Genomic DNA, 19,359 nt, shown 5'->3' with positions numbered 1-19,359 from the left:
TACTTTTCAAGATTGTTTTAGTTATTCAGGCTCCCTGGAGATCCCATACAAATTTTATGATTATTTTTCCATTTCTGCAACAACAAAAAATGCCATCGGAACTTAGATAATGATTGTATTGAGTTTGCATCAATTAAGATGAACATGTAGTTTTTGTCCTTCATTTTGACAATGTGGTGCATTACATGGATTGGCTTTTGTATGTTGAACTATCCTTGATTCCAGATATAAATCCCACTTGATCTGTAGTATTATTCTTTTAACCTGCTGCTGAATTTAGTTTGCTAGTATTTTATTTAGGATTTTGGGTCAGTATTCATCAGGGATATTAATTTGTAGTTTTCTTGTTGTGTCTTTGGTATCAGATTAAAGCTGGCCTCATAGAATGAGTTTTGGAAGTGTCCCCTTCTGCTCTGTGGAGCAATTTAAGGTTTGGTATTCATTTTTCTTTAAATAGTTAATAGAATTCTACAGTGAAGCCACCTGTACCTGGGCTTTTCTTTGTTGAAAGGTTTTTATTAATGTTTCTATATCCTCATTGTATTCAATGTAGTTATAAGTCTGTTTAGATTTATTATTTCTTCAGGATTCAGTTTTGGTAAGGTTTATATTTCTAGGAATTTATCCATTTCTTCTAGATTGTCCAGCTTGTTGAGATATAATTAATCATAGAAGTCTTTAATACTCCTTTTTATTTCTGTAAAATTGGTTCTTTATCCTTCCTAATTTTATCTATTTGATTCTTCTCTCATTTCCCTAAGTAGTCTAGCTAAGGATTTGTCAATTTTTGTGATCATAAAAGAATAGGTTCTTGGTTTTGTTGATTTTATTCCAGGTGGTCTTTCTAATCTCTATTTATCTTTTTTTTTTTCTTTTTTTTTTAATATATTTTTATTGATTTTTCACAGAGAGGAATTGAGAGGGATAGAGAGTTAGAAACGTCGATGAGAGGGAAACATCGACCAGCTGCCTCTTGCACACCCCCCACTGGGGATGTGCCCACAACCAAGGTACATGCCCTTGACCGGAATCGAACTCGGGACCCTTCAGTCCGCAGTTCGACGCTCTATCCACTGAGCCAAACCCGTTTGGGCTAATCTCTATTTATCTTTGCACTAATTTTTAAAAATCTTTATTGCTGAAAGTATTAGATATGACCCCTTTTTATTCCCTTCTAGCCCACCACTGCCCCAGCCTCCATAATCCTATTGCTAGTGTCCATGGGTTAGGCATCTATGTATACAAGTGTTTTGGTTGATCTCTTCCCTCCCACCCCTGCCTTCTCTCTGAGTTCCACAGTCTGTTCCATGCTTTATTATTTCTGGATCTAATTTTTCAACAGTTTATTTTGTTCATTTGATGCCACATATGAGTAAGATCGTGTGATACTTGTCTTTCTCTGGCTGGCTTATTTTGCTTAGCATAATACTCTCTGATACCTCCATGCTGTCTAAAAGGGTAAGTAGTCCTTTCTTTTTATTGCTGCATAGTATTCCATGGTATATATATTCTACACATTTTTTTATCTACTCACCTACTGATGGGCACTGGGTTATTTCCAGATCTTAGCTATTATTGTAAATTGTGCTGCTGTGAAGATTGGGGTGCATACTTTTTCAGGTTAATATTTTGGATTTCCTGGGAATATTCCTAGGAGTAGGTCACTGGATCAAATGACAGTTCCATATTTAATTTTTTGAGGAAACTCCATATTGTTTTTCATAATGGTTGCACCAGTTTCCATTCCCACCATCCCTTTTCTACACATTCTTTCCAGCACTTGTCATTTGTTGACTTGTTAATGGTAGCCATTCTAACTGGTGTGAGGTGATACCTCATTACTGTTTTAATATGCATCTCTCTGGTGAACAGTGACTTGGAGCATTTTTACATGTGTCTCTTGGTCATCTGTATGTCCACTTTGGAGAAGTGGCATCCTTATATATTTTGCATATTAACTCTTCATCAGATGTATCATTGTCAAATATGTCCTCCCCTACAGTGAGTGAAATGTTCTATAAACGTCAATTAAATTCATCTGATCCAGTGTGTCATTTAGAGTCACTGTTTCCTTGTTAATTTTTGTCTAGAATATCTACCAGTGAAGTCAGTGGGATGTTAAAGTCCCCTACTATGACTGTATTGCTGTCAATCTCTCCCTTAAAGTTCTCCAGAAGTTATTTTGTATATTTAGGTGCTCCTTTATTGGGTGCATATATGTTTACCGGGACTAATTCCTCTTATTGTATCAGTCCCTTTAGTCGTGACTTTTATTGTCTCTTGTGATGGCTTTCATTTTAAAGTCTATTTCGTCAGATATGAATGTTGCCACCATAGTTGTTTTTTCATTTCCATTTGCATTGGAAAATTTTTTCCTTAACTTCACTCTCATCCAGTGTGAGTTTTGTTTTGAGGTGGGCCTCTGGCAGACAACATATAGTTGGGTCATGTTTTATATTATTCAGCTACTCTGTGTCTTTTGATTAGAGCACTTAATCCATTTACACTTAAGGTTATTATTGAAAGGTACTTATTTATTGTCATTTATTTGCTCATTTTAGTAGGTTTTTTTTTCTCTACTTCTTCTTTTCATTACAGCAGTCCCTTCAGCATTTCTTGCAGTGCTAGTTTGATGATGACAAATTTCTTCAGTCTTTTTTTTTTTGTCTGGGAAGCTCTTTATTTCACCATTTATTTTGATTGATAACCTTGCTGGATATAGTAATCTTGGTTTCAGATCCTTGCTTCTCATTACCTTGAGTACTTCATGCCATTCCCTTCTGGCCTGTGGAGTTTCTGATGAGAAATCTGCTAACATCCTACAGGAGCTCCTCTGTAGCTAACAAATTGCTCTTCTCTTGCTGCCTTTAAGATTCTCTCTTTGTGTTTAATTTTGGGCATTTTAATTATGATGTGCTGGGTGTGGGCCTGTTTGGGTTCTTCTTTATCCTGAACTTGTGTGACTTTTTCCTTCACCAGATTAGGTAAATTTTCTGCCATTATTTCTTCAAACATGTTCTCTAGTCCCTGCTCACTTTTTTCTTTTCCTGACATTCCAAATAGAAGAATATTGTTACAATTCATGTTTTCCACGGCTCCCTTAAGCTGTCCTCCTATTTTATAATTGTTTTTGCTTTCTGAATCTCTGATTGAGTGATTTTTTTCTATCTTCTAATTCACTGATCCAATCCTTGACTTCACCTATCTGCTGTATATTTCTTTCAGCATGTTCTTTATTAATGCTATGTCATTTTTCATAGTTTCTCATGCTGTTTAGCATCATTGCCATCATTATTCTGAACTCTGCATCTGATAAATTTCTTATCTTCATTTCATTTATCTCTTCTTTGGGAGAATCCTCTTGTTCTTTTGTTTGGGTTTGGTTTTTTGTCTCCCCATTTGGGCTGCCTTATTCGGTTTATGACTGTTTTAGTAAGTATGCTGCACATCTCAATCTCTAACGCAGGGCAATGTCACACGCTGTTGTAACTGGTCCTGTGTACCTTATTTGGAGCTATCAACAATCCACAGCTTATGACTCCCTCTTCTGGGTCTGGGTGCCTTTGGAAAGGACCAAGATGTATACCAAGGACTGCTTTTCCTAGCCATAGGCCTCAAAGGGACAAATCCTGTCTAATAAAGAGGGAATATGCTAATTAACCCTCATGCTATCACAAAAATGGTAGTGCCCACAGCCAATAAGGTGGGAATATGCTAATTGACTACCACACCCTCAAAGATGATGGTGCCACAAAATGGTGGCACCCAGTCCCCTCACACTTTTTGAGTCCCCCAGTTCCCATAGCCCCCCAGCCACCCAGGACCAGCAAGGCACAAGCAAGCCTCAGATGTCAGCTGCCCAGCTACTCAGGACTGTCCGAGGCTCAGGTAACCAGGGCCAGTCAAGGCTTGCGCTGCTGGCAGAGGCAGCAGCAGAGGTGTGATGGGGTGTTCACCTTCCCCTGATCACCAGGTCATCTCCTGCTCCTCAGGGCTCCCAGACTGTGAGAGGGAGCAAGCTGGGCTGAGGGATGACCCCCTCCAGTGCATGAATTTTCATGCACCAGGCCTCTAGTACTGTATAATCTGACTAGTATGAGCTACAGACAATTATCTAATTCACGGAGACAGCAAGTAGAATGGTGGTGGCCAGGCGCTGAGAGAAATGAAGAGTGGGGAGTTACTATTTAATAGTACAGAGATTTTATATGGAATGTTGAAAAGTTCTGAGGCAAGAATGTGGTGATGGTTACATAATATTGTGGATGTACATAATGGCACTAAATTACTCATTTTAAAATTATTTAAATGGCAAATTTTATGTTATGCATATTTTACTAGAATGGAAAAAAAAAACTTAATTTTATTTTTTCCTCCCTTAGATTGTTTTAAACTACCCTTGTAGGATAAGTGATGTCATCTGCAAAGAATGATTAGTAGTGCTTTTTTGTATTTTTTCTCTAACAAATATAATTTAAAAACATGTTCATCTGACCTGGCCAGCATGGCTCAGTGGTTGAGCATTGAGCTATGAACCAGAAGATCACAGTTCGATTCCCAGTCAGATCACACACCCAGGTTGTGCTCAATTCCCAGTGCTAGAAGCAGCTGATCAATGATTCTCTCTTGTCATTGATGTTTCTAGCTCTCTCTCTCCTTTCCTTTCTCTGAAATCTATATATATATGACACAACAACAACAAAACAACATATCCATCTGATTTTTAATCACATAACCAAGTGAATGGGCATGGTTAGTGCCATATGCAATAGCCATGTCCTAGGCATCAATAATACCCATATTGAGATTCACATAAATGTCCCTCATAATAGGATTCTGACTACAGCCATGAGCGTCACCAAACATCTCTGCATGCAGGCACAGCTCCCTGGTATTTACTGCTTAAGGATAACCTTGGTCTCCAGGCTTTGCAAGAGCAGACATTCAATGGCCTTTTGCACATTGATGACCCTGCTGATGAAAATGTTGATGGGAAAGGGTCTGAGGTGCTGTGTCTCTGTCTCCTGCTCCCTGGTCAATTTCTCATGTGATACAGTTTTCATCTTTCACAGAGAACAGATTTGTGGCAATAAATGGATGACCATGCTTTCCCACTGAATCGGAATGTCTTTTAGCATCTAGAAGCATGTGGCTTAAAGACCCCAGCTCCATGGTGGTCAAAATATCTGAATGCTAGTGGAAAAGAAGTTGAGCCAAAACCGGTTTGGCTCAGTGGATAGAGCGTAGGCCTACAAACTGAAAGGTCCCAAGTTCGATTCTGGTCAAGGACACGTACCTTGGTTGCAGGCACATCCTCAGTGGGGGGTGTGCAGGAGGCAGCTGATTGATGTCTCTCTCTCATCAATGTTTCTAACCCTCTATCCCTCTCAATTCCTTTCTATAAAAAATCAATATAATATATTTTTTAAAAGAAGTTGGTAAATCTCTCAATAAAAGGAAAATAATGATGAAATTTTAAAATGCATACAACATGTCTAAAATTCTATCCAAGATCATTTCTAGCTAGAATAGATTTGCTGCCTATGGGAGGTAATGAACTTTACCAAATACATTAAAATGTTAACAGAATTTTGAATAGAAGATGAAGAAGAAAAATGTTAATATTTGTGAATAAAATATAAAATTTAACATTTTATTAAAAACACTAATCAGAAAAGCAAAGCAAAGAATTCTAATTAGGTAAAAAAAAAAAAATAATCTCCAAAATGCAACTATAATTTCAAAATTAAACAACATACATACTTTCAGAACTTTCTGTAAATAGTTAATCGTTGACACAGTGTTGAGTCTCCGGTGAGGTAAAAATAAGTTTCATTTTACTCCATCTGTTGCAAAACGCTGTGGCCCATCTTTTCCACCCTGGGAGAGGTATCTTCATTCCAAGCTGGCATTTCTAAGTTCTAACTCTCTGGCAATAAAAATTCCCTCAGTAGTCATTTTTATTACCACAGATAATTTAGGAAACACCTTTCTCGTTTTCTTCCCTGACCCCTTTCTCTTTCCCCTCTACCCTTCTCTATCTCTGCTCTCTGCTCTTCCACAATTATTTGTTAAACAAGTTCATCGTAAAGGGGGGGATACAATGTCCCCGCTGAATAGTTTTCCCTGGTGCAGGGTAGATTTTCTTCTGCACATTCACAATGTTTCTGTGGCTTCAGACCAGGCCACTGGACCGGGAGACAGCTGGCCAAATCAGGAGGAAATGTTTGGCCATGAAACAGCAGAACCCGGTGTCCCGGCTGAACACTGTACTGATGACATTGGCCTTGCTGAATTGTGAATCTCCCCTCTCCAAGCTACTTATCCAGGAAAACTCTTGAACATTTATGAAATGAGTGTCACATATATCTTATTTTGCGTGTGCCAGAATCATGTTCTCTGGCTAATTCTAAAACTCCTTGAATGTTGTGCTCAGAACTGAACGTAATAGCCTGTGTGCTCTGATAAGGGCAGAGAAAGATAGGACCCATTAACTCCTTATTCTGAATATGCTGCTATAAAAGTAGTCTAGTTCTATACACCAAAATGGGTGGGGGTTCCATTCCCAGTCAGGACTCATACCCAGGCTAAGGGTTTTATCCCCAGTCAAGGCTCATAGGAAAGGCCACTGATATCTCTCCCCCCCCCCCTCTCTCTCTCTACCTATCTATCTATCTCTCCCTCTCTCTCTCTCTCTCATTCTCTGTCTCTGAAATCAATAAATGTATCCTCAGTGAGGATTCTTTTAAAAAGTAGCCTAGCTGAAACCAGTTTGGCTCAGTGGATAGAGCGTTGGCCTGTGGACTGAAAGGTCCCAGGTTTGATTCTAGTCAAGGGCATGTATCTTGGTTGCGGGCACATCCCCAGTGAGTAGTGTGCAGGAGGCAGCTGGTCTATGTTTCTCTCTCAACGATGTTTCTAACTCTCTATCCCTCTCCCTTCCTCTCTGTAAAAAAAAATCAATAAAATGTATTTTAAAAATAAAATAAAAAGTAGCCTAAGCTGTATTCACTGACTCATATCAGGCTTCCACTAGGGAGCACTCTGCACATCTTTATGTTTGTGCCACTTTAAAGCCACACCTTCTCTGTCACCTACCTAGAGTGCTGGGGTTTGGGGTGTAAGCTTAGGAACTTAAACTTACCAATACCAGGTTTATAAATGGCTCTGAAAAGTAACAGTCTGGCACTATCGTCTAAGAAACCACCGACTTTACTAGAAATGACTGTCCAGGCAACAGAGAAACCGGAGAGATTAAGAGGACTCAAGTTGTCTCAAGCATCTAAGAACCTTCTCTGGTGTAAAAGCTGGGCATGGAAGATGGTTGCCATGGCAGAAAAGGGAACTGACTTCCGCAGAGCATGAACTTTAGAATGGGTCCTTTATTTATACCTGTGTTCTCCACAGGGTTTTGCAAAATTCTTCGCCTAGAGTAGGTCCTCAACAAACATTTGCTGAATTCATGAACAGAGTGAATGTAGGCTCTGTTGACTGTGATGACAGAAATCCTTTACTTTTCTGAAATTCATTTTAATTTCAGAGTAACAGAAACATCACTTTGATGAATGACATGGTTTTATGTTGACCACTGAATACCATGTGATAAAATTAGGTGGGGGGGAGAGGAGAATCACAAAAATTGTTAATTTATGGGCCTTTGACTGAGATGGTTTGGCTGAAAAATAGGTTAGAAACCACCAAAGGTATTTCCTAACTTCAAGTTCCACCTGACACATTTTCACAGAGCACCAGTACCCAATTATTGGCTTTTCAAAGATAAATCTCAAGTTTAAATAAAAATAACCTGTATAGGCCTAGCCGGTTTGGCTCAGTGGATAGAATGCCAGTCTGTGACTGAAGAGTCCCAGTTTTGATTCCTGTCAAGGGCACGTTCCTTGGTCTCAGGCTCTTGGCCCTGGTTGGGACATGCAGGAGGCAACCAATCGATGTGTTTCTCTCACATCGGTATTTCTCTCTTTCTCTCCCTCTCCCTTCCACTCTCTCTAAAAATCAATGGGAAAATCTCCTCAGGTGAGGATTTTAAAAAATAAAAACAATAACCGACATATTTTGAGAATAGGTAGCTGAAATTAAGGGTTGCCAAGTTTTTTTATATCTGACTCCAGACAAAAATGCAACTCCTACAAAAATAAAATCTCTTCTATAAAACCCAAAACAATTGACGCTATTTGTCACAGGAAATGAGAGATCAAAATGGCAAATGTCACCCCAGTTGGTTTAGCTCAGTGGATAGAGCATCGACCCACAGACCAAAGGGTCCCGGGTTTGATTCCAGTCAAGGGCACGTACCTTGGTTGCAGGCTCCTCCCCAGCCTGGGCCCTGGTTGGGGCTCATGCAGAGGCAACCAATCAGTGTGTTTCAAACATCAATGTTTCTCTCTGTCTTGCCCTGTCTCTTCCACTCTCTCTAAAAATCAATGGAAAAATATTCTTTGATAAGGATTAACAAAAAAACTTTTTTTTAAATAACTGATTGACAAAAAAAGAAAAAACACCTTGTAAATACAGAAAAAAATATTTTTAAAGGAAACTGTCAAATACCTCTTAAAATAAGAATGTTTTTCAAGTGAATAAGTTGTGAACACGACAAGCAATAGCACAATAGACTTAGTTGTATTGTAAGACCTTGCTGCAGGTAAAGTCAGCAATTCTACTCCCATGTTGGGCCTTCAAAAAAACGGAAAAATAGGACCTTCAAAAAAATGAAATGGTAAGTTAGCTTGATACCTTCCCAGATATTAAAGTAAAAATTAACCACTGGTTTAAGTAGATTGAATCACCCCTAACTTTCTCTGCAGATTTTTTTTCTTTGTTTTGATTAATTTAAAATATTTTGGGGGAGTGAATGGGTTAGGATTCTGGAAAACTGTTCTCCTGCTAATGCCAGGAGTCTGGAAGTCCAGAAAGAGTCACTCATGTTCCATGTCAAATTAATCAAAAATATATTTCTTTGCATTTCCTTCAATTTTTTTTTTTTTTTAACAAGCCATGCTCTGCACACTTGACCACCTGTAGTAATTTGGGCTTTCATTGGCATCTTCCCAGCACTTCTCCACCTTGTGCAGAGTTATGTGGAGTGCTTATTGCCACTCAGATTGCTTGGCTTCATCCCCATAGCAATAGTCTTGGGGGCTTGAAGAAAAATCTGCACCCCCAAATTTGCAGCAGAATTAGTCACACTAGTCATGTGTGAAAATAACCTATGTGTCTGTCAGTGGGTAAATGGATAAAGAAAGTGTGGCCTATACTAGTATATAAATTATTCAGCCTTAAAAATGAATGAAATTCTGCCATTTGTGACAACATGAGTGAAGCTGGAATATATTATACTAAGTGATAGAGGCCAGCTACAGAAAATGATCTCATTTTTTTTGTTGCTGTTGAATTTTAAAAAGTCAAACTCAGACAGAGTACAATGGTGGTTTTCAGGGTTGGGAGTTGGGAGAAATAGAGAGATGATGATCAAAAGGTATAAACTTATAAGAAGACTAAGTTCTGGGATCTAATATACAGCATGGTAACTATCCTATATATTAAAAAAAAAAAAAAAAGGCATAATATAAGTACAACCAATGAACACAAAACTCTGGGGAGGGACAGTATATTTGTGGGGGGGGAGGCAATGTTAAAATATGTACACAGATAATAATTTAATTTAAAAAAGGGCATGATATGCAAATTGATATAAACCTATCTAATAAAGAGGGAATATGCTAATTGACCATCAGGCCCTCACAAAGATGGTGATGCCCACAACCAATAAGGAGGGAATATGCTAATTGACTGGCATGCCCTCAAATATGGCCACACTCAGAGCCACAAGATGGTAGCACCTAATCCCCTCAGCCCTGCTGGGGTGGCAGGTGCATGGCACAGCTGGGCCCACCCCCAGGCAGATCTAGAAACTCCATGCACCTGCCTCCGGAGTCCCCCAGTCTCCTCACTCCCAGCCACCCATGGCTAGCCTGAGGTGTAGGCAAGCCTCAGATGGTGGCTGCCCAGCTGCCCAGGACTGTCTGAGGCTCAGGTAATCAGGGCTAGCTGTGGCTTGTGCTGCTGGCAGTGGCATCAGCAGAGGTGTGATGAGATGTTGCCTTCCCCTGATCATTGGGTTGCCTCCCGCCCCTAAAGGCTCCCTGACTGCGAGATGGGCAGGCTGGGCTGAGGGACTCCCCTCCAGTGCATGAATTTTCAAGCACCAGGCCTCTAGTACTGTATAATAAAAGTGTAATATGAAAATCAATGGAACAACAGAAAGATGGGTCACTATGACGTGCACTGATCACTAGGGGGCAGACACTCAATGCAGGAACTGCCCCCTGGTGGTCAGTAACTCTCAAAGGGGGAGTGCTGCTCAGCCAAAAGCCAGGCTCACAGCTGGTGACCACTGCAACAGTGGAGGAGGCCTCTCCCACCACAGGCAGGCAGGTGGTAAGGAGCGAGGGGCCCCAGACTGGGAGAGGGATGTCTGACTGCCAACTTAGGAATGATCCCTGGCCCCCGAGGGGTCCTGGACTACGAGTGACCAGGCTAGGCTGAGCGACACCCGCCCCCCTGTGCATGAATCTCGTGCACCAGGCCTCTAGTACTTAATATTAATGAAGTCTTTCCTTATAGTTCGCTGAGACAGTGTATCTTAAGTGTTCTCACCACACACACACACACACACACACACACACACACACACACATATGCTCTTTGAGGTGATGGATATACTAATCAGCTTGTTTGTAGTAATCATTTCACAACAGATAAGTATATCAAAGCATCACATTGTTACCTTAAATATATACAATTTTTATTTGTTAATCATTTTTTCCAGGGAGTCAATGGGGGGAAAGGAGGACATATGTAACACTTTCAACAATAAAGAATTATCTTAAATAAATAAGTAAGTAAACAAATCATTTTTTTTCAAAATTGAAAAGGTTTGCCTGAATCCCAAGAAAGGATTTGTTTAGGTCAAGTGAGAATAATATTCCCCTCAGCTAGGGGACAGAGGCTGGAGAAGTGAGAGACCAGGGAAGCTGGCAGCGAGGGCTGCATGGCGTGCTAGAGTCATGGGAAACAGCTCTATAGCCCATTGACCTTTGTGTAAGGTAGACTGAGATCCCAGTTCTAACTTTGCACTTACTAGATATGTGACTTTGGCCAAGCTATTTAATATGCCTGTGCTTCTGTGCTCACATGTCCCCGTGTGGAAAATGGGCATGATAATGACCACCACGGAGTGCTTTACTGTGGATCCCAATGGACCTATTTTGGCACGGGATTAAAGTTTCTCTCAGTGAGAAACTTGTACTTGGTCAAATATTTATTCCCCCAAATCTATTCCAGGTAAGATTGAAGCTGACAAAAGATACCAATACCTGGCCTTCTAAATTTATTTACCGAAGCCAAACTTTGAAGAGACATTAAAATTAAGATGAAAAATATGTCTTATGGTAAAAAGGCATTTATTTCAATGCATCTTATCTTAGTATTGAGTCCACATATGTGTATGCAGGTGTGTATTACATTTCAGAAGGGTGCCCATAACATTAGACCATAACAGAAATGGAAAAATCATCACAACTATGTTTCCTGTATGATGTCTTCTCATGTGGTAGCTTTTGTTTATATTTTCCCATCATTGTTATCAACAAAACTCTTAAATTAAGAAGAAAAAAAACTTTTTTGACTTTGAAAAAGTGAGTATCTGAGGAGGTAGCGTCTGAATCTGTAGTCAGGAACGGCAGAGAGCACCCTGCTGGGAAAGACTACTCACAGCATTATAAACCAAAAGGCTTAGTCTCTGGACTTGTGGGATGAAAAGATGACATAGAGCCTGGCTTGGGCCAATGAAGGGGCCCTCAGGCTCAGTGACAGAATAGAAGGACCCCTGGGAGTTCTTGGATATGGAATCACTCCTGAAGTCCAATTCCTAATTCATGTACTAAATCATCTGCGAGGAGACTCAAATCTCTGCTTCCATGCAGTAGAGAAAGAGCTGGACAGTTTGAACAGAGCCGGGGATCCGTGAAGGAAAGTGTCTATTGGGAAGTACACAGGGCCAGGCAGACTACTGTCCTGAATACAGGCCACTTGAGAAGCATTATGGGACATAAAACATGGGCAGGTCTGCCAGACCCAGCCTGGGATTTCCTGAGAACAGCAGGGACACAGGAGGTTGATATCAGTATTAATTACTACCCCAGCTCTTTTTCCCATTTCAATTTTCTGTTTCGCTCATTTCAACTATTGTATTCTTAATTTCTAATTTTTTATAAAATATTTTTATTTGTTTCAGAGAGGAAAAGAGAGATGGAAACATGAATGATGAGAGAGAATTGTTGATCAGCTGCTGGCTGCTTCCTATATCTCCTACCCCTTCCCCTGCCTGGGGATTGAGCCCACAACCTGGGATCCAACTGTGATCTCCTGGTTCATAGGTCAATGCTCAACCACTGAGCCACACTGGCCGGGCTTAATTTCTAACTTTTTTAAATGTTTCCTAGATCTTTGTTGAAGCTCTTGGTGAGTTTACCTATTCTTTTCGTAAGTTTTTTGAGCATCCTTATAACCAGTGTTTTGAACTCTGCATCCAATACATGGCTTGCCTCCATTTTGTTAGTTCATTTTCTGAAATTTTGTCAATTTTTCATTTGGGACATGTTTGTCTCCTCATTTTGGCTGCCTCCCTGAGTTTGTTTCTATGCAGTAGGTAGGTCTGCTATGTCTTCCAGTCTTGGCAGAGTGGCCTTATGTAGCAGATGCCCTGCGGCTCCTGTGGCAGTCAGCCGTGTTCACAACACAGCCTCTCCCAGGCACCACCAAATTCAGCACATGCAGCGACCAACTGCAGATCACTTAGAGCTCCTTCCAGGTGGCCTGGGGCTGGGCTGAACCACAGGCAGCAGCTGATCTGAACCTGCACCAGAGCCCCTATCTTTGTTCATCATAACTGTTGTCAAAGACCTTTTTTTAGAACAATATAGGTAGTTATCCCAAAACAATCATGCAACATCACATATATCATATTCTAATAAATAGTTGCACGAATGAAAGATTCATGAAAAATCCACCTTTTTTCTTAATTTTATTTTTCAATTAGTTTACATCCAATATTATTATGTATTAGTTTCAGTGTACAGCACAGTGGTGAGATAATCATATACTTTATGATTTTAAGTACCTACTGGCATAATGCACAGTTATTGCAATATTATTGGCTACATTTCCTTTGTTGTACTTCAAATCCCCATGACTAGTTTATAACCACTTCTTAATCCTTTAATCTTTTTCATGTAGTCCCAAACACCCCTCCTCTCTGGCCACCATCGGTCTGTACTCTGTATTTGTCTGTTCCAATTTTGTTTTCCTGTCTGTTTTGTTCTTTAGATTCCACATATAAGTGAAATCATCCTATATAATAAAAGCCTAATATGCAAATAAACCAAACAGTGGCAGGCAGGGCTGGTGAGCAGGCAGCACCAGGTCAGCCAAGGTGGGTGCCAGAGGGCAGAGGGAGGGGATAGTAATCAGGATTTGGTGACAACTGGCAGCAGTGGAGGGGCAATCGGGAGGTGGGGGCAGATGCTCGCCAGCCAGTGCCATCTCCCAATCGGCCTGTCAGTCGCCTCCCACAGAGGAAGGCCACTGGCAATGGCTGCAATTGGCCCACTGGTCACCTCCTGCAGAGGGAGGCCACTGGCAGCAGCAATGGGGCAGTGGAGGGTAGAGCCGGAGCTGCCCCCTGGTGGTCAGTGCACTCCTACAGGAAGAACACAGCTCAGCCACAAGTCCGGCTGATGGTCGGTGAGCACCGCAGCTGTGGCAGGAGCCTCTCCCGCCTTCGCAGCAGCACTAAGGGTGTCTGACTGCTCTGTGGGGAGCAGGCCTACACCATTAGCTGAACATCCCCCAAGGGCTCCAAGACTGTGAGAGGGCACAGGCCAGCCTGAGGGACTCTCCCTAGTGCACGAATTTTCATGCCCTGGGCCTCTAGTCTATATATATCTAAAAGCTAAGCGACCGGAAAACAGAATGACCAGAACAACATGAATGACAAGAATGGCTGGAACAACAGGTCACTATGACACACACTGTGGTAGCCAGCCAGCCCGATCAAACCCTGATCAGAACACCCCCTCCCCCCCAGTTTTCTGTGGCCCCTCCCCCTGTTGGCTCAACACCCTATTTGTACCTTCAACCCAATCAGGGGTGGAGCTAGACAACCAGGGCCATTGGGGTAGGCTGGCCAGACCCCACCTATGCACGAATTCATGGACTGAGCCTCTAGTCTAGGGTTGTCGAACTCAATCAGAGAAGGGGCCAAAATCTAAAATCCAGCCTAAATCGCGGGCCGAATGGTTTACTGAACAGTCATAAACTGTCATTGTGATGGAAACGCAGCGGAGTGCAGTGATGACAGCGCAGTTCGGGCCACATTGCAAGGCCTGGTGGGACGGATTTGGCCCGCGGGCCTTGTGTTTGACACATGTGCTCTAGTCTATATATATAAAAGCCTAAGTGACCAGATGACTAGTTGACCAGCCAGTAGCTATGACGCCCACTGACCACCAGGGGGCAGACCCTCAATGCAGGTCAATTTAATTAATCAATGTCACCCCAATAAATTCAATTTTAAATTTGGGGAGTGCAGCTGTGGCAGCACAAGCCTCTCCCTCAGACACTCTCCCTGTGTGCCTGACCAGCGGTGGGGGCAGGCACAGTGGGGCCTGGATGAGCAGGAGTGGCACAGTACTCAGCCTAGACTCGAGCTCCTCCCCGGCCGCCTGTTGCTTCATGCACTACTTTGTGCTGTGCAGAACTGACACCGACAGCGGGCTGGAGCCTGACAAGCTGCCAGGTAAGGCCAGGCTGCAGCAGCTCGGAGGTCCACTGATCCCCACAGGCCAGGCAGAGGGACCCCACTGATGTACAAAAACATGCACCAAACCTCTAGTATAATATAAAATCACCTGCTGATTGATGACTTTGGATAGCTGAATGCTCACCAAGAGAAAAGGGTTGTATTTAGATATCTCAATTGACTAAATCTCCCTTACAAAATTCAACAGTTTAAATAGTTTTGCTTAAAGTATAAAACATTGTCATTAAAACTACTGGCATATGGTGTGAGAAGGTAGTCTGATTTTACTTTCTGCATATATCTGTCCAACTTTTCCAACACCATTTATTAACTAGACTGTTTTTACCCCATTTATGTTTTTATCTCCATTGTTAAATATTTACTGACTACAAAGGCATGGGTTTATTTCTGGACTCTCTATTCTATTCCACTGATCCATGTGTCTGTCTTTATGCTAGTACCATGCTGTTTTGATTGCTATGGACTTATAATATAGTTTAATATCAGGTAGCATGATTCCTCCAACTTTATTTTCTTTCTCTAGATTATTGAGGCCATTAATAATCTTGCATGGTTTCATATAAGTTTTTGGAATATTTGTTCTTGTTCTGTAAAATATGCCATTGGTGCCTTATTAAAAATCTTTATTGTTGAAAGTATTACATGTGTCCCTTTTTTCCCAATTGCCACCTTCTAGCCATTGGTATCTTGATAGGAATTGTGTTAAACCTATAGATTGCTTTGGGTAGTATTGATACAATTAAATACTACTCAGCCATAGAAAAGAAGGAAATCTTACCTCTTGTGACAGCATGGACGGGCCTGGAGAGCTAATGAATAAGCCAGTCAGAGAAAGACAATTAGCACATGAGTTCACTCATATGTGGAGTCTAATGAACAAAATAAACAAAGTGGAGATAGACTCATGGATTCAGAGGACAGATTGACAACTGCCTGAGGGGAGAAGGTTGAGGGCTGGGTAAGAAGAGTGAAGGGATTAAGCAAAGATAAAAGAGCAAGAATAATGGGCACATACAACAAAATGGTGATTTCAAGAGGGAATGAGGGATTGAGGAAAGTAGAAGAGGGCAAAGGAAGGATAAATGGTAATGGAAGGAGACTTGACTTGGAATGATAAACACAAAATACAGATGATGTATTGTGGAATTGTGCACCTGAAGCCTATACAATTTAATTAACCAATGTCACCCCAATAAATTCAATTTTTAAAAACTATGTGCAAATTTTATTGGTGAAAATGGAGACTTACTATTATTTTAAATTATATTTATTTTAATACCAGGTGTGCTTCAACCTTAGTTTCCTTCAAATACTTCCCTCTTCTCCTCTGGATGGTCTATTTCCTTTGACCAATTCTTTAATTTTTATTTCAATACTTTTACTTCTCAGTTGCTATTAGTTCTTTATATAATAAACCTTGTAACATTTAGCCTTTCAATTTTACACAAAATATATTTGCCAGTTTACTGCTTGACAGTTTTAGAGGTATTTAATATTTAAAGCACTAAAAAATTACTTTGTCACACAACTTGTATTACTTCTTATCTTAGACTGTTTTCCACACTTTATTTTCCAAATATTCAACTCTATTTTTTCTATTCTTTTCTCCACAACTTCTGCAACACTTGTCTTGTTGATAATAGCCATCCTAAAAGTTTTTTCATGTACTTTTTACCCAGTTTCCCTAATGGTGGCAGCTTGCAAAATTCCAGTAAAATATCACAACCAGCAAGTGGACACTATACTGATATAGTCAAGATATAGAACATTTCCATTATCAACCATAAAGCTCCTTTAGGTTGCCTTTTTTTAGCCATACCTATTTCCTCCTACCCCATCCTCCCTAATCCTTTAACTCCTGACAACCACTTTTTGTTCTCTAGTTCTATAATTTGTCATTTCTATCATTTGTTAGACTAAAAAAGTAAACACAGATAAAAATCCTTGCTTTCATGTAGGTCACCTTGTAATAGGTCAAGATAGACAGTCATCAATTAATATAACAAATAGATAAATTATACAGTATTTTAATTTAGAAAGTAAAGGGTATTATTGGGGGGGAAATGTCAGGAGGAATGAGATAACTAAGAGCTGGAGATGAAGCTGTTTCTCGTGTTAAACAAATGATTGTGTAACAAGTGATTAAAGTAGGCTGAGACTGGAGGCAGGGAAACTAATTAGAAAACTATTTCAACACCATAGACAAGAAATGACAAAGGACTAGGACTAAAGCAAAACAATGAGGGTGGAGAAAACAGGATAGATTTGAGCGATATCTAGAAGGTAGAATTTATGATCCTGGTTGTGAAGAGAGTTTTAGCTTGGTTGACTAATGAACTGTGACAACACCGGAGAGGAAGGAGAAAGAGCAGGCAATTTGTTTCCAGCTGATGCTGGTTTTCTGTTTTTGCCAAGGAGGGTGGTGGGAGATAAAAAATCACTGCATTTCTCTTTGCTGGGGACACGAGTGGAAGTCTGAGGTGGAGATTCCCTATGAGCAGCACATGCAGGGTGTGGCAAAAGCAGGTTTACAGGTGTTGGTATAAAAATAATGCAATGATTAATAAATAATAATACAGGAATAAATTCTTGTGTACTTGCAATGGTAAATCTACTTTTGCCTCACCCTGTATTTCAGGAGTGGGAATCAGAATGGATCTCAGTTCTGTGAGTACATAGGCAGAGATTCTCAAACTTTAGTATAAAAGTCAACCGGGGGTGGGGAGGGGCCTAGCTGGTTTAGCTCAGGGGATGGAGTGTCAGCCTGCGAATTGAAGGGTCCCAAGTTTGATTCTGGTCAAGGACACATGCCTAGGTTGTGGGTTTGATCCCCAATAGGGGACATATAGGAGGCAGTCAATGATTCTCTCTCATCATTGATGTTTCTATCTCTTTCCCTCTCCCTTCCTCTCTGAAATCAATAAAGATATAAAATAAATAAATAAATAAATAAAAAAGAATCAACCAGGGAGCTTGTTAATACTTAAGCTCAGGCCTAAGATATTTCAGTAGCTCTGGAATAGGACCTCAAATCTGCATTTTATGCATACATGCACAAACACAGACGTTCGGTTCCAAACCTCACTTTAAGAAGCACTAATTCGGTAGTGTGCCATGATCTGCACAGCGAGGTTCAGGATCTGAAGGAGGGGGCCAACGCACAAAAGAAACTGCTATACAAGAAATATAAATTTAGAAGGCATGCGGGGGCGGGGGGGGTGGAAACCTCTTTAGTGAAGAGGCTCACTGAGGCTGGGTCCTGCCTGCTTTTTATTCACTCTGATACACATGCACCCTTTAGCAATGCATACAGGCAGATCAAAGGTAAAGTTTGGTATACGATGTAAAGATTATCAGTTCAGGAAATCACCTAGAGCCATTGCAATCACAGCAGGACAGTTGCTCATATTCAGCCCTGCTGAATACCAAAGTCCATTGGCCTTCCAATGTCTCTTTTCGCATATTTATGCTAATTGCTGTTTGCTTTAGCCTCCTGCAGTAGTGAATACGATCTGAGCATGTAAATTGAAGGATACAAGTGTGAAAGAGAAGAGGATTGAAGGAAGAGAGGTAGAAAACATGGATATGTAGGGAGGAATTGCAACGAGAAACATTCTGAGCTGAGGTCTGAGAGCTCTATTATTCACCAGTTCACACCAATGTCTGAATGTCCTGGACTTGTGGCCCTTCTTGTTTGGAGCTGGGAGTTTCTATTAGATCAAAGTGAGAGACATTTTGGAAAGAAGTTGGGTTTAAATGCAGAAGAACCTTGCGTGGCTAAGGAGTTGCTCTGGTTCTGTCATGTGTGAAAACCATGATGAAAGTATTTGATCGGGACAAGAGAATTTTGAAGGCAGAAGTGTTGAAAGATCAGTTTTTTTCTACCTGGTTGGGAGAAGGAGAAAGTGAAGCAAGATCAGTTAAGAAAAACTACAGAAAAGGAAAATAAAAGCACTAGCTGAGCTATGCAAAGAATAAGAAAAGTGCTGTGAAGAAGGCAGAGAACTGAAACGGGTTTAATTGGATTGGAGCCTCAGAGACAAAGGCTGGAGAGAACTTTTAGCCAGGATGATTAGCAGTGCCCAATTTTATAGAGATGGCTGGAAATCCACCTGCCACTAAAAAAATAATAATAGATATTGTCAGAGGGATTTGGGCTAAACAGAGAACCTTCTCACCCACATCTGTTGCTAAGATGATATGCTTTTAACTTAAATTTTGACTTGAGAAAGATGAGTATTCAAAGTCTCTGAAACTCTGAAAAAGGAAAAAGTTCCTACCTTTATTTCTTTTAAAGACAAGTAAATGGCCCAGAAAACTAAGATAAATATCAGCATCACCAGTAATTTATGAGCTATTGCATTTGGAAACACAATGAGTACACCATAAGAAAGAGGAGAAATAATCACACATTAAATAAATTAAACATGACATTGCTCTGTATATTTTGGTTCCTCCTCAGT

At 40.7% G+C, this 19,359-nt stretch overlaps 1 pseudogene; it reads right to left on the bottom strand.

Annotated features, from left to right (window-relative positions):
• Positions 1-4,460: 4,460 nt before the first annotated feature.
• LOC118713799 lies at positions 4,461-19,284 on the bottom strand (annotated as a pseudogene).
• Positions 19,285-19,359: the final 75 nt, after the last annotated feature.

Source organism: Pipistrellus kuhlii, unplaced genomic scaffold, assembly GCF_014108245.1.
Source record: "Pipistrellus kuhlii isolate mPipKuh1 unplaced genomic scaffold, mPipKuh1.p scaffold_m20_p_9, whole genome shotgun sequence".
Classification (NCBI taxonomy): domain Eukaryota; kingdom Metazoa; phylum Chordata; class Mammalia; order Chiroptera; family Vespertilionidae; genus Pipistrellus; species Pipistrellus kuhlii.
The sequence above is the reverse complement of the archived record's forward strand: the minus strand, read 5'-3'. Positions and strand labels throughout refer to the sequence as shown.